Genomic DNA, 16918 nt, shown 5'->3' with positions numbered 1-16918 from the left:
ATTGGCCCGTTTTAGGGCTACCATGGAATTGGCTCTTGCAACTCACTGGCTCCAGAGTAAAGTGCCAAGTGCAGCGTCTCTGCACCCAGCACACTGGAATTGAGGTGTCATGTGCAGCATCTTTGCACATAGCTTGCCAAGTGTCGGGTGCAGCCATTTTACTCTAGGAGCTCTGGTCTGAAGTGCCGGGTGCAAGGCTTCTGCACGTGGCACCTAAGGAGCCAGTGAAACTAGCTTAAGCCCCAAGAGAGAAAAGGTTAGACTTTATTACTCAGATTCTATTTGTATTTCCTGGAAATTGTTATGGGCTTTGCTGGTGACACACTCAGAGAGTCATCTTACAACTTCAGTTATTAACACCTACTCTTAGGTCCCAAAGTTCTGCACCAGAAACTAACCACCCCTGGAACAGAATCCCTGTGGGGCAAATTATGCATAGTTACAGTTACAATCACGAGTCACTAATATCAAGCCCTGAAGTTTTAAAATAACTTAATATTTATAGTAGTTTAGTATATATAGTGAGCGTATTTTACTGTATGACATGCTATATAGAGAAAAGTACAGGTATTGTATAGTACTATACACTACATGTATATGCTGTACAAAATTATAGAGGTTATTCTGGAGTTTTTTTGTGGTACAGCAGAAGCGAATCCGACTAGTATCCTTGAGGATGTGGGTTCAATCCCTGGCCTCACTCAGTGGATTAAGGATCCAGCGTTGCTGTGAGCTGTGGCATATAGGTTGCAGATGTGGCTTGAATCCCAGGTTGCTACGGCTGTGATATAGGCTGGCAGCTAAGGCTTGGATTCAACCCTGAGCCTGGGAACTTCCATATTTTGTACCTGTGGCCTTAAAAAGACAAAAAGAAAAAAATTATAGAGGTCATTCTATTTTACCACATATATATGTGTCTATATTGAGAGAATACACTCAATTGTTCATGTTTTCATTTATGCTGGGACACTGGACGTTTTCACATGATATTTTGTACCACCTTTAGTCTTAAAGTGTGAGACACACCTATTCTAAAGCCATTGGTATTTTTTCAGTTGCTCCTGAGACAGAGGTTGAGTTCTTCATAGGGAGATAAGACAGGAAGACATCTATTTTGTTTTGAGAAGAATTACTCTTTGAGGTCTTTGAATTAAGCACAGAAGAAGCAAAGGCCTCTTCTGCAAAGGTCTTCATTAAGGACAGGGACACATCTCTCTAAAGAGATGTCTGTGTCAGCAGGAAAGCCTCTCCTTCTCCCAAAGTCAGTCAGTCTTTGTCAGTGAAATAAAGTGGGAGTTGGCAGCCTCAGCCCTGATTTGGGAGAGAGTTGGGCAAAGGTCACTGCCAACTGTGGCAAACAGGCTGACCCCACGACAGTGTGGGTGTGGCCAGAGAGGAGAGGCACCAGTGGGACATGTGAAGTCCAGGATGCAGGGGCTAGGTGAAATCTTTCTGTAATACATTTTCCTGCTCTTACCTCTAGGCCGGGATGTAGGACTGTGTTCAGAGATGCCCAGAAGAGAACGTAGGGGGAGGAGCCCGGGGAAAGGCCCTTAGCACAGCTGTGGGGAACATGGAAGTATTCCGCAGGGACCCCCAGAAATAGCTGGGAAGGGCAGTCGGGTATAAGACCACAACTCCAGTCGATCAGCTAGGTTAAGCGCTCAATTATAATGCAAATATTAATGGAAAATGGAGAATCCCAGGACATCTGGGTCACAGTGAACTAACAGTATTGATCATCAGTTCTGTGTCCAGAACTAGAAAGACCAGGGTGAACAAGACAAAAATGGTCCCAAACCTCACAGACACAACAAATATGCACAAATATGAAGCTGATTCCAATAGATTTTACAGTCTCTGAAGGTGTCCACCAACTTTTTCTATAAATGATCAGATAAATATTTTAAGTGTTGTGGGTCATATGGTATCTGTCACAAATAGCTCTGCCATTGTGATGTGAAAGCAGTCACAGGCAATGCATAAGCAAATAGGCTTTGTTGTATTCCAATAAAGCTTTATTTATGGACACTGACATTTGAATTGCATTCAGTTTTCACATGTCACAGAATATTATTCTGGTTTCTTTTCCAACTGCTTAAAAATGCAAAAATCATTCTTAGCTCATAGGTTATCCAAAAACAAGTCGAAGGCTGGATTTGTTCCATGGGATATAGTTTAGCCATCCCAGGTAGTCAGTTAACCTTAAATGATAATTTAAACTAGCCTATGGTTTGAGAATGTGTTAATGTCAGGTGCTATGTTAAGTATGCTTCACTATAATAATATAACACTTATAATTTGGCTTTCCAGTGGATTTTTCTTGGGTAGGGAAGGAGAGAGTGGCATTGCAGCTGTTTTTCCAAGAACTGAGTATAGCTATGGATGATGTTGCCATATGAACATCATCCATTATTTGTCTCTCTATAAAGAAAGTGTTGAAACAACTGACTTAGCCACCTCCTCTCAACCTCACCAAATGCCAAGTGAGAGGGGATTATCAAATCCAGTCCTGCCACGTTATTAAAGAACATCTGAGGCTTAGACGCAGTTCCAGAAAAGACACCCAAACACGGCTGCTATCCTGCCTCTTCTCCTGGCCCCATTTACCACTGCCTCTCCTCATCCTGAATGGCCATTCCACTTCTGGTCACAGACTGGCAAAGGGGATCACAGAAAGCTGGTAGCTTTGGGTCAATAGAGCATCCTGCCCAACAAGGGAACATGTGGCTAAGCGTGACTCTCTCTGGGGGAGAGACAAATTTAACAGGCATCTGGGCAGGGAACACTGCCCTGTTTATTGATGGAAAACTGTTTGCCAAGTTAAGAGCTCTTTGGGGATATTTGTAAATATTTGGCAAGGCCCAGTCCCAAAAGCTGATATGTGCTACGAAAAACACCTCTGGGCTCTGAAAACTGAATAGCCAAAAGGCTACCTCCCTAGAAGCCTATTAAGGGAGCAGCATGAAAAGTTCTACTTCTGGAGTTCCCCTTGTGGCTCAGTGATTTAGAACCCAACATAGTCTCCTTGAGGATGCAGATTCAATCCCTGGCCTCACTCAGTGGGTTAAGGTTCCAGTGTTCCCACAATCTGTGCTGTAGGTCGTAGATGTGGCTTGGATTCGCCTGGCTGTGGCTGTGGTGTAGGCCAGCAGCTGCAGCTCCAGTTCAGCCCCTAGCCTGGGAACTTCCATATGCCATAGGTGTGGCCATAAAAAGAAAAAAAAAAGTTGCACTTTCAAGGAGGATACATGGAAGTGAGTTAGCCTTTAAGAGATGCACCTCCTCCATGAATTTGTATGTGTATGTGCTTTTTAGACCTGCATCCATGGCATATGGAAATTCCCGGGCTAGGGGTCGAATTGGAGCTACAGCTGCTGGCCACAACCACAGCAATGCAGGGTCCAAGCTTCATCTGCGACCTACACCGCAGCTCACGGCAATGCTGGATCCTTTAAGCCAAGAGAGATTCTCAATGGAGATCCTTTAAGCCAAGGGATCAACCCCTGACCTCATGGATACTAGTCAGGTTTGTTTCCCCTGAGCCACAACTGAAACTTCTCCTCCTCCAGGAATTAGTCAAGCACTCCAACCTGATAGTGTAACTTCTTTGCAATAATTTGCATAACTGTAATTAGTCACTTGTATGTATTTTATACCCACAAGCCTCAAGCGTATTCACTGTACTATACTAGCACAGTGCCAGGCACATGATAAAAACTTACCCCAGTGAGATACCCCCTCATGCCCAATAGGATGGCTACTATCAAAAGAAATAGAAAATAGCAAGTGCTGGTGAGCATGTGGGGACATTGGAGCCTTTGATGTTAAAGTGGTGCAGCCGTTATGGAAACCAGTATGGCAGTTCCTCAAAAAATTAGAACTATTGGAGTTCCCATCATGGCGCAGCAGAAGCAAATCCAACTAGGAACCATGAGGTTGTGGGTTCGATCCCTGGCCTTGCTCAGTGGGTTAAGGATCTGGCGTTGCCATGAGCTGTGGTGTAGGTCGAAGACGAGGCTCGGATCTGGTATTGCTGTGGCTGTGGTGTAGGTTAGCGGCTGTAGTTCCGATTAGACCCCTAGCCTAGGAACCTCCATGTGCTGCAGGTGCCGCCCTAAAAAAAAAAAAAAAAAAGAAAGAAAGAAAATTAGAACTGCTCTTGTACCCTGCAATTCCACTTCTGGGTATATATTCAAAAGAACTGAAAGCAGAGTCTCAAAGGGATAGTTTTACACTGATGTTCATAGCAGCATTATTCACAGCAGTCAAAAGTAGACGCAACACTGAGCATGTCAGTAAATGACTAAATCAGCAAAATGTGTTATATATAGATGATGCAATATTATTATTTGGCCTTCAAAAGGAAGGAAATTCTGACACATGCTGCAACATGGATGAACCTTGAAGACAGTTTTGTTTAAGTGAAATAAGACAGTCACATAAAGACAACTATACATGATTTCACTTACATAAAGTAGCTAAAGTAGTCAAATTCATACAAAGAGAATGGATGTTGCCAGGGCTGGGGGCCAGGATGGGAGCTGTCTAGTGGGTACAAAGTTTCAGTTTTATAAGAACAAGTTCTCCAGATCAGGTCCACAACAATGTCAGTATACCTAACATTACTGAACTCTACAATTAAAAATGGAAAACATGGTAAATTTTATGTGTATTTTACCACAATTTTTTAAAGTGAGTTTAAAAAAAAAAAAACAACTTCTTGAATAAATGAAGACCACTGCTGGGGATGTGGGACAAAATCCAATGCAAGGTACTTCAGCTAAAAAGAAATTTTATTGGCTCATGCAACAAAAATTAAATAAATAAATAAATAAATAAATCCAAAGAGAGATGCTTCAGGTATAGCAGGATTGAGGAGTTCAAATGATACCATTAGGAATCTGCCTCCATCTCACCCCTGCTTTCCCCACGTTGTAGGAAAGATGGGCACACAAGATTGTGGAATATTGATTTTCTGTTCATCAGTATAAGTTTCTCTCTGAATTGGACACTAAGTGGAGATTGCTTTAAAATCCCCTCAGGCTCACCTCACACTCCAGGAAGAGTAGGGGAAGAATGCGACTGCAAATGGGTAGCATGAGGGATTTTTTTCAGAGCAATGAGACTCATGGTGGTGATTACACAAATCAACACATGTATTAAAATTCCTAGAACTGAACAGTCCCCAAACCCAGTTTTTCTGTGTGTTAATTAAAAAAAATAAAACAAATATTAACAAAATGGGAGTTCTCATTGTGGCTTAGTGGTAACGAACCCAACTAGTATCCATGAGGACGTGTGTTCAATCCTTGGTATCGCTTAGTGGGTTAAGGGTCTGGCATTGTCATGAGCTGCAGTGTAGGTCTCAGATGCGGCTCAGATCTAGCATGGCTGTGGTGCGGCCTAGGCCAGCAACTGCAGCTCTGATTTGACCCCTAGCCTGGGAACTTCAATTTGCAAAGAATGGAAACACCTTATGTTAACAAAATGTAAAGGGGAAAAAAAGAAAAAGTGTGGATAAGAAATAATAGCCTGCTTAGATAATCTGGAAATTTTTAAAAGTAAGGAAATGGAACTGCTAGATGTTCTTTATTTTAAACTGATCATTTAAAACCGAGGAGGTGGGCTAAAAAGCAAGTTAGACCTAGCTAAATAGAGAATTGATAAAACTAAAAATTGTAAAGAAATTACACAGGAATCCACATGGAGACACAGAGATAAAATACATGTAATATATATATAAGTATACATAGAGATAAATATTAAGTGACAAAGAAGATAGATAAGAAGCCCTGACAAATATGTAATCAAAGTTTGTGTAAAGATCAGAATAGAAAACAATCTTTGAAGATATGATGGTTGTGGTTTTCCAAAATTAATAAAAGATGTGGCTCTGGAGATTAGGAAGCCCAGCAAATCCCAACCAGAATAGATAAAGGTTTTATTTACTATATACATCATGGAAAGATTACAAATAACAAAACAAAGATATTAAAAGCAGCCAGAAGGAAAAGAAGGTCATTGGTAAAGACAGGTAAACAGCACACATCTTACCAGTAACATTGAAAGTCAGCTGTGAGTGAAATAACATTTTTAAAATACAAAGAAAAAACAGCTGTCAAACTACTACTGTGTACTCCAAAAAAAGAAGAAAAAAGTCTTCCAAGGATATGGACTATATACATTTGCCAAAAATTAAAAACTGGAAGAGTTTGTACCAATAGATTTCATTAATATAATTTCTAAAAGATACATTTCAAAAAGAAGAAAAATAAGAGTTCCCATCATGGCTTAGTGGAAAGGAATCTGACTAACATCCATGAGGATGTTCAATCCCTGGCCTCGCTCAGTGCTTCAAGGATCTGGCATTGGTGTGAGCTCTGGTGCAGGTCACAGACTCGACTCGGATCTAGTGTTGCTGTGGTGTAGGCCGGCAGCTATACCTCCAATTCTACCCCTAGCCCCTGGGAACTTGCATATGCAGTGGGTGCATTAAAAAAAAACAACAAAAAAAAATCAGTAAATAGGTATATATAAACAAATAGTATCTATAAAAATAATAGTAATACTTTGTGAGATATGAAAATAGATGTTAAAAAGTTGTCACATGGGAATGTAAGCACTCCCCAAGGCTTTACAAACGAATTTATATATATAGTTGACCTTTAAATAACATGGGTTTGAACTACAAGTCCATTTATAGTCATTTTTTTTCCCCACTAAACACTGCTGTACTACACAATCTGCTATTTGTTGTATCCATGCATGTGGAACTGCAGACATGGAGAGCCCACTCTTAAATTAGAGGCAAATTTTCAACTGCCCCTAACTCTCACATTGTTTATATATATATATACATACACACACATGTATGTGTGTGTATGAATATAATTCAGCCATAAAAAAGGCAATCCTGTCATTTGGATTTTTGGACAAGATGAATGAAGTTTGAGGGCTAAGTGAAATAAGCCAGACAAAGAGATATTATATGATCTCAACTTACATGTGGAATCTCAAAGAGCCAAACTCAAAGAAATAGAATATTGATAATTTCCAGGGTCTGAGGGTGGGGGAAATGGGGAGATGTTGGTCAAAGGGAATATACTTCCTAGTATAAGTTCTGAGGATCTGTGTATAGCATGATGACAGTAGTTAACAGTACTGGGGCTGGGGCGGAGGGGTCACAGGTGAAGAAGGGGCCGAGCTTTGAGCAACAGCGACGCAAGATGGCAGCCACCACAGGCTGGGGAGTAAAAGTCCCTCGCAATTTCCAACTGTTGGAAGAACTTGAAGAAGGCCAGAAAGCAGTAGGAGATGCAGTTAGCTGGGGTCTACAAGATGTTGAAGACATGACACTTACAAGATGACAAGAATGATAATTGGGCCTCCAAGAACAACTTATGAAAACTGAATATACAGCCTTAAAATAGACTGTGGACCTAAATACCCAGAAGTGCCCCCCCTGTAAGATTTGTAATAGAAATTAATATGAATGAAGTTAATAGTTCTAATGGAGGGGTGGACCCCAGAGCCATATCAGTGCTAGCAAAATGGAAGAATTCACATAGCATCAAAGTTGTTCTGCAAGAGCTTTGATACCTAATGAGGTCTAAAGAACATATGCAACACCCTCAGCCACCTGAAGGACAGTGTTACAGCAATTAATCAAAAAGAAAAACCACAGGACCTCCCCTAACCCTCATTTGATTTAATCAGTCTTCATTTTCCACAGTAGTAAATTTTCTAGATATATCTTGTAGGCCTCAGAGCGCTATAAAGGAAGCTCCTGTTCAAAGGCAGTTTATCAGGGAGTTCATGTCATGGTGCAGCAGAAATGAATTCAACTAGTAACCATGAGGTTGTGGGTTTCATCCCTGGCCTCGCTCAGTGGGTTGGGGAACCGGCATTGCCGTGAGCTGTGGTGTAGGTTGCAGATGCAGCTCAGGTCCAGTGTTGCTGCGGCTGTGGTGCAGGCCAGCAGCTGTAGCTCCGATTCGACCCCTAGCCTGGGAATCTCCATATGCTGCGGGTGCGGCCCTAAAAAGACAAAAAAAAAAAAAAAAGGCAATTTATCTTAAGATACTTTAACTGATACTAATTTTTGTCCATTTGAACTGTGTAAGTTGTGCTATAACAACAACAAAAAACCAATACTGTAGTATATACTTGGAAGTTGCTAAGAAAATACATCTTAAACATTCTCACTATAATAATAACAAAAAGTAAAATGATAATTGTATGAGGTAGAGGATGTTTTAATAACCTTATTGTAGTAATCATTTCTCAATATATCCATATCAAATCTTTACATTGTACACCTTAAACTAATACAACACTGTGTGTCAATATCTCGATAAAACTAGAAAAATATTAATAGTACAAGTTAAACTTAAAAGTAATCATCACATTATGAATACAGAAGAAATATTCTTTCAGTATTTGAAACTGTTCTCCAATTCAGAAAAGTTGCTTATACCATTGAGAGATAAGTAAAATTCCCACAAGTCTTCATCCTTTCATTTTTGCCCTTCTCATTAATCTAAACAAAAGTATCAACTAACTTTCTGGTCAAAGTTACACACTCATTCATCAGTGCAATCATAGATTGACTAAGGATACAAGAGTTTGGTAAAAAAAAAAAAAAATCACCGGAAGTATTCTATGAGAATTAATTGGATATTTGGAGTTTACAATAAACAATAATGTGTTTTTAATTATTTGTAAATTGAATGTTAGACATCCTTTGTATGTAAAATTTGTAATAAATACATATAATTTATAATATATGGGTGTAGCTAGGTAAATAGTAATTTCCAGAGCAATTACTGTAAAAATTACCCAAAGAAATACATCTGAAAACACTAGAAATAAATCAAGATAGAATCTTTAATCAAATAACACATAGAAAAGCCAGAAGAGAAATAAGGAAACAAATCAGATAATAAAATGGTAGACTTCAGTTCTAACCTATCAGTAACGATCTTAAATATTAATCTGAATATACCAATTAAAAGGCAAATATTGGAAGATTAGTAAAGAGCAACTATATCCTGCTTTCAAAAAAACGCACTTCCGTCATGGCTCAGTGGTTAACAAATCCAACTAGTATCCATGAGGATGCAGGTTCGATCCCTGGCCTTACTCAATGGGTTAGGGATCTGACATTGCCGTGAGCTGTGGTGTAGGTCTCAGGTGTGGCTCAGATCCCGAGTTGCTCTGGCTGTGTCATAGGCCAGCAGCTCCAGCTCTAATTCAACCCCTCGTCTGGGAACCTCTATGTGCTGTGGGTGTGGCCCCAAAAAGACCAAAAACAAAAACAAAACTCACTTCAAACTCAGTGTCACAGGTAAGTTAAAAGGATGAGAAAAGATACACCATGCAAACATTAATTTTTTTTAAGGCAGAAGTTATATTATCAGAAAAAGTTGACTTCAGAACAAAGAAAATAACTAGAAGCAAAGACCTTACATAATGACAAAAGGATCAATTTATCAAGACGTAGCAGTTCTAAATATGTACACATCAAACAGCAGAGCCTCAAGGTACATGAGAGGAAAAACAGAAAAATCCACAGTTGTAATTAGGACTTCATTATGCCCCTCTCAGCATAGAACTACTAGAAAGAAAGTCAACAAGGACGTAGAAAATATGGACTCCACAATCCATGGAAACAACCTAAATGTCCATCAACAGAAGAATGGATAAAGATGTGGTACATATATACAATGGAATATTACTCAGCTGTTAAAAGGAAAGAAAGAACAGCATTTGCAACAACGTGGGTGGACCTAGAAATTATCATGCTAAGTGAAGTCAGACAATGAGACACCAACATCAAATGCTATCACTTACATGTGGAATCTAAAAGACACAGTGAACTTCTTTGCAGAGCAGATACTGACTCACAGACTTTGAAAAACTTATGATTTCCAAAGGAGACAGGTTGGGGAGTGGGGGGATGCACTGAGGGTTTGGGAAGGAAATGCTATAAAATTTGGTTGTGATGATTGTTGTACAACTGTTAATGTAATAAAATTCATTGAGTAGGAGTTCCCGTCGTGGCGCAGTGGTTAACGAATCCGACTAGGAACCATGAGGTTGCGGGTTCGGTCCCTGCCCTTGCTCAGTGGGTTAACTATCCGGCGTTGCCGTGAGCTGTAGTGTAGGTTGCAGACGCGGCTCGGATCCCGCGTTGCTATGGCTCTGGCGTAGGCCGGTGGCTACAGCTCGATTCAACCCTAGCCTGGGAACCTCCATATGCCGCGGGAGCGGCCAAGAAATAGCAACAACAACAACAACAACAAAAGACAAAAAAAAAAAAAAAAAAAAAAAATTCATTGAGTAAAAAAAATCTAATTGACATATATAAAGCACACTGCCCAACAGGAGTAGAATACACATACTTTTTTTTTTCTAGTGCCCTTGAAATATTAACCAAGATAGATCATATTCTGGTCCATAAAGCAAACCCAAAGAGAAAATTTTAAATCGTAAAAATGGTCAGGGATCTAAGAGGGAAAAACGGAAGAACTATTCCAGATTGAAAGAGGCATAAAATGCAGTGCATCTTCCTAGATGCAATCAGGACCACCTTTTGGGAGAAGTAGCAGTATGAACAGGGTATATAGATGAGATGGCAGTGTTGCATCTTGATTGATTTCCTTACCTGAAGGGTTACAAAGGGGAGTGTTCGTGTTTGGAGGAAATACACATAGAATTTGGAGGTGATAAGGCAACACATCTGTAGCTTATATTCAAATGGTTCATAAAAACTAATTATAAGTTTGCACACATACAGGGACATTATAGAAAGAAAAAGAGAATAATGAATTAATGCAGTGGAATGTTAAAAAGTTGAGAAGCTCAGTAAATGAGATGTGGATGTTTTCGTTGCCCTTCCAACTTTTCCTGAAGTTTGAAATTACCTCAAAATAAATTAATTTTAAAACAGTAGCTAAATATACACATATTAACAAAGGCTGAAGGTGTCCATCTACTGAAAGAAATATAAAGTTGATTCTTCAGGCAGAAGACTCATGTAGTTACAGAAATTAACTTATGCAAGGGGAGACAAATAGAAAAACCAATGGGATAGACCCACATGTATCAAGATATTTGATTGATGACAGATTATTAATGGTGCTATATTAATTAGATACCACGTTGAAAAGGAATATTGGAGTTCCCGTCATGGTGCAGCAGAAATGAATCCGACCAGGAACCATGAGGTTGTGGGTTTGATCCCTGGCCTCGCTCAGTGGGTTAAGGATCTGGCGTTGTCATGAGCTGTGGTGTAGGTCACAGATGCGGCTTGGATCTGGTGTGGCTGTGGCTGTGGCAAGGGCTGGCAGCTGTAGCTCCAATTAGACCCCTAGTCTGGGAACCTCCATATTCCACAGGTGAGGCCCTAAAAAGCAAAAAAAAAAAAAGAAAAAAGAAAAAAAGAAAAGGAATATTGACCCCTATCTTACCTTATCCACTAAATATCCTATTTTCAAAAAGGATGCCATGATTCTTGGATTCATAATCAGGGGACAGATTTCTTCACTGAGCAGAGGTTACCACTGTAGCACTTCAGCTGTTGGCAGGGTTAAGAAATTGCATCTTTAGCATGAAAATCAGGGCTTCAGAGCAGAACCAACAGCAATGAGATATGCCCAAATGGTCCCATAGCGTGGTACCAGAGCTAATGGGTACAAACATAGGACACTCAGCATAGTGGCTACAGCTGGCAGACCTGTCTACAAACATGTGACACACTACCAGGGTCTACCACACAGGAATGGAGGATCCCTTGCCATAATCTGGAGGTTCTGGGTGAGCAGGTGGAGGCAAGGGCCAATTGGGCTACTGTTAAATTCACTCCAGTTGAACTCATTGGAGCACCTATAAGCACCCTATCAGTCTGAATTAGGTCTTATCTAAACTTATCTTAGCTCTGTGTCCTCAGTGCTTTGCATAGGGTCAGTGTATTATTTTGATCAGGCTACCATAACAAACTACCATAGATTCAGTGGCTTAAACACAGAAATGTATTACCTCATAGTTCCAGGGGCTGAAATTCCTTTGTTTGTTCTGAGGCCTCTCTCGTGCTGTGTCAAAGACTGTCTTCTCCCTGTGTCTTTACATGATCTTCCACGTGTCTGTGTCCAAATTTCCTCTTCTCATTGGGACGCTGTCGTACTGGGGTAGGGCCCACCCTGATGACCTCATTTTAACTTTATCACCTCTTTGAAGACCCTCTCCCCAAATAACTTCTGATTCTACAGTCCTGAGGGTTAGGACTTCAGCATATGAATTTATTGGAGGGTGCACATTACAGCTCATGACAGTAGCCCTTTGATACTCTGTGCTAAGTAAATAAATGAATGAGTGAGTGAATGATAAGATACCTGCATTGCAATATCGCCTCTGTGGAAAGTTTCAAGCCTAGATGCCTGAGCTGAGAATATGTGGGCATTTATCATTGTGCTAGACCCCTCCTCTGCCACCAGTGAAACGAAGTGGAGAGAACAGCAACCCCAATGAGACAGCAGGGAGCCAAGCTAAGTGCTAATACCACCTACTTGTTGTGGCTACTGCTTTGATGTCTTCAATTTTCCAGCACTAAACATTGAGGCTGATTCTCCAAGTGCCAAGGAGGCTCCAGGAGCCAAATTCGAGTCACCTTTTGGAATTAACCCTTACCCACTCCCAAATCCTGGAGAAAACATTTAGACACACACAACCACCACCCCTAGAAAGACTTTCATTGTCAGGATGTGTGGTAGGAAGATAAACTGACCTAGATCCATTTATTTCCAATTTTCCAGGTCAATACAACCATTATGGCCAGGGTTGTAATTTCAAATCTACAAGTCCATTGTTTTTACATATATCCTTGTGATCAATTGAACATATGCCCACACTTTGGTAACTGAGGAAATGATGGCAAAAAGCTTAGATACCGGAATCCTAAATCTGGTCCTACTCTTTAAATATATCACCACCTGTAAATATGAATGCTTTGAGGGTAATCATCTCAGTGGTCCCTTCAAATCTTATGCTTGCTTATATCTAGATACCGTGTTTTTTTTTTTATCACCAATTATGGCTTTGATGGCCATATATCTTCATATTTGTTCATCTATTGTTTTGATCAATATTCATTTATTCAGTATTCCTTCATCAGATCAATATTTACTGAGCGTTGACTAGTGTTCTCAGACCTGATGGACAACAGGGCAAGAAGATATATTAGTGGGAAAGATAGATGATAAATAAATAATTAGAATAATTGAAAGATGTAATCATAGAATAATTAGAATAATTTGAAGATGTAATTGAAAACCATGTGAAGACCAGAGGTATGGTATTCTAACTGAAGGGAACAGAATATGCAAAAGGTAAGAACAAGACTTTTTAGAGGAACAGAAAAAAAGTCCGGTGTGACTTTGAGCATTGAAAGCTCACTAAGTGTCCAGAATGATATGCTCTGTCATTTGGTTTAAGCTGAACTCTCCCAAGCATTTGAGAATTAGGAAACAACATTCATTCTTATAAAACAAGTAACTTCTCCATTATCCCTTTCATGAGTTAAGATCTGGGTCATGGCTACTCTTGAACTTCCATCCTCTGACTTGAAGCATCTCAGTGGTATTGGTGTATCTCATGCCACTTCAAGTCCTCTTGTAAAGATAACTTTCTTCTTTTTGAACTCCCAGTATGTACACTGAGCACTTATCAAATGTCAGGGACCCTGCTTCACATGCATTATCTCCTTTAATCCCTACAGCAAACTCATTAGGGATGGCACTGTTTTACAGGCAAGGAAACTGAGGCTCAGAGATATTAGATGACTTGTCCATATTCACTCAAGAAAGAAGTGGGAGAACAGGTTTTTGAGAGTCCAGGCATGCGCCATGCCATTTTTGGCTTCGCTATTTTGGCTGTCACTATCCCTCGTGTGATGTTCACGATCTTTGACTTAAATCAGTTCCTAAAATCATGGCAGCTCTCAAGGAGTCCTCAGCCTCTTCTAAAGGACTTTTCAGTTCTGCCAGTTTATTGGATACAAATGCCATTTGGGACCAACGTCAAGTTGACTTCATCTGAGTCTCAAGGGAGGATTTTTTTAAATTGAGATGCTTGGATTTGAACCCAAGACTAAAACTTCCGTCTGCTAATTTTGGACAGCCTCCCCCAGGTGATTCCAGTGAGCAGCCAGGAAGAGGTCAGGTTTATCCAGTCTCACATTCCTGACATAAGCAGCCTGTGCCAGGAAACTTTCAGAAGTGGAGGGTTCATCAAGTACCAGTTTGATAGTCCTAGTATCTGGAACCTTCTTGCTTTTTTGCCTCAACTGTGCTCTTCCCAAACATTGGTTGCCTGAAGAAATGAGAGTCATCCAGTGTTAATGAATACCATGTAGTTGAAAATTCTTATAGCTGATAAACAATTTTACATCCCATTTCTTGGAACTGCGCTGCTTTGTTCTGGTTTTTGTAAGAAAAAAAAAGAAAACACAAGCAAACAACAGAGCATCTCAGGGTGCAAATCATAAAAGAAAAGCATGTCTGCCTTATTAAACCCACATTGTGAAAAGATCAAAAGTACAGAAAGAAGAGAAAGAGGAATGGGGGAGGAGGCAGTTACTGAGGATAGAAAGAGAGAAAAAAAAAGGGGTAGGTCAAATATGGGCTCTAGTGACTGTGGTTCTGAATTTTAAAAACCTACTTTCACTCTTACTCAGAGGAGCCATAGAGAGATTCTTCTCTTACCAAGAGCATGTTGTACCTTCGTTGGCCCAAAAGATCCAGGAAAGTTTTAATCCTTAATGCACAAAAATTCCCCAGGAGCCCAAGAAGAGCTTTTCTGCTGGATTGTGATAGAAAGCCCACTCCTTCATGTATAATTGAAGACATTTAGGGCAGCATTATAACTCTTCCTGCTTATACACAGCCTCCAAACTCTTGCTAATGTGCAGCTTTCCCAGGAAGCTCTCTTTAGCAATTAAAAAATGGTTATTCTACTGCCTTGGAAGAGTCTGAGCTCATCCGGTCTTTGTGTGGATTGCAACAACACATTAAGGAGTTATTCACTTCACTTGTACTCACTCTACAAACTTTTCTCACACTGTGCTTGCCAAACATGTGGGTGACGCTCATGACATTTTTTTTCAAGATATCACACATAATGAAATGGATTTTTTTTGTTTGTTTGCTTTTTTTTAGGGCCACACCTACGGCATATGGAGGTTCCCAGGCTAGGGGTCAGTTCACAACTACAGCTGCTGGCCTACACCATAGCCACAGCAATGAAGGATCTGAGCCGAGTCTGCGACCTGCACTGCAGCTCATGGCAGTGCCAGATCCTTAATCCACTGAGTGAGGCCAGAGATTGAAACCAAAACCTCATGGTTCCTAGTTGTATTCCTTTCTGCTGTGCCACGACAGGAACTCTTGAAATTGTTGTTTTTGATAAGCATTTTCTCTTAATTTATCTAGTTGATTTCTAATTTGCCAAGTATAGAAGGTAAGATTACATTATGTGTGGTCTCTACCTCTCAAGGAAAGTTTGCTTTTGAAATTTTAATGCTGGAATCTTCATCTTCCCACATAGAGACCTAATTTAATTCATAGCCAAATGTACTAAAGGGAATATTATTTTGCATTTCAACTGTGATGTACAGGAATCTCCAAAAATGGAAAGGAAAAAGTGGTTACCTTATTAGTCTGTGTAGTTTAGAAACGTGTTATTCAGTGTGTGGTGTACAGACCAGCAGCACCAGCAGGACCTAAGATTTTGTAGAAAAAAACCACTGCTTTAGTTCAATGATACCAAAGTGGAGGAATTTTTCCTCCCAGGAGGCACTGGAAACATTTTTGGTCGTTAGGGGTGAGGATGCTAGGGGATTCTAGTGGGTAGAGGTCAGGGGTGCTGCTCAACATTCTTTGTGGACAGTCTCCACAACAAGAACCATCTGACCCAAAATGTCAATAATGCTGCTCTTGAGACACCCTAATTAAAGGAAAGTGAATTGGAAATAATGGAGTGGAAATGGAAAGAGTAAAAACAAAGTGTTTCCAGCTGATAAATAGAGAAGTAAAGGAGAAAAGGAGGGGAGTTCCCATTGTGACACATCAGAGATGAATCCAACTAGTATCCATGAGGATGTAGGTTCCATACCTGGCCTCGTTTGTTGGGTGGGGGATCCAGCATTGCTGTGAGCTGTGGTGTAGGTCACAGATGTGGCTCAAATCCCATGTTGCTGAGGCTGTGATGAAGGCCGGCAGCTGATAACTCTGATTCAACCCCTAGCCTGGGAATTTCCGTATGCCACAGGTGCAGCCCTAAAAAAAAAAAAAAAAAAAAAAAAGAGTTCCCATCGTGGTGTAGCGGAAGTGAATCCAACTAGGAACCATGAGATTGCAGGTTGGATCCCTGACTTCGCTCAGGAGGTTAAGGATCTGGCGTTGCCATGAGTGGTGGTGTAGGTTGCAAACGAGGCTTGGATCTGGCGTTGCTGTGGCTGCGGCATAGGCTGGCAGCTGCAGCTCCAATTCAACCCCTAGCCTGGGAACCTCCATATGCCATGGGTGCAGCCCTAAAAAGACCAAAAAAAAAAAAAAAAAAAAAGAAGAGAAAAGGATACATTGAGACATTGGCAAGAGAGTCATGGAACTTGGGCTGTGATGATGGGGACTGTCTGCCCTTGGGGAAGTCATTTACCCTCTCTCAGTTTCATTTTACACATTTCATAAAATGAAGGGGGAGAAGTTCTGATTGTGGCTCAGTGGGTTAAGAACCCTACATAGTGTTTGTGAGGCTGCAGATTCGATCCCTGGCCTTGCTCGCTGGGTTAAGGATCTCGCATTGCTGCAAGCTGTAGCATAGGTCACAGATGTGGCTTCAGGTCCTGCTTTGCTATGGCTGA

At 40.6% G+C, this 16918-nt stretch overlaps 1 protein-coding gene and 1 pseudogene across 2 annotated transcripts in view; both read left to right on the top strand.

Annotated features, from left to right (window-relative positions):
• Positions 1-16918, top strand: part of TMEM233 (transmembrane protein 233) — a 92036-nt gene that overhangs the window by 5679 nt on the left and 69439 nt on the right. The window lies entirely within an intron of this gene.
• LOC110256795 lies at positions 6579-7883 on the top strand (annotated as a pseudogene).

The sequence above is a fragment of the Sus scrofa genome, chromosome 14 (genome assembly GCF_000003025.6).
Source record: "Sus scrofa isolate TJ Tabasco breed Duroc chromosome 14, Sscrofa11.1, whole genome shotgun sequence".
Lineage (NCBI taxonomy): Eukaryota > Metazoa > Chordata > Mammalia > Artiodactyla > Suidae > Sus > Sus scrofa.
This window is presented reverse-complemented; position numbering and strand designations above follow the sequence as displayed.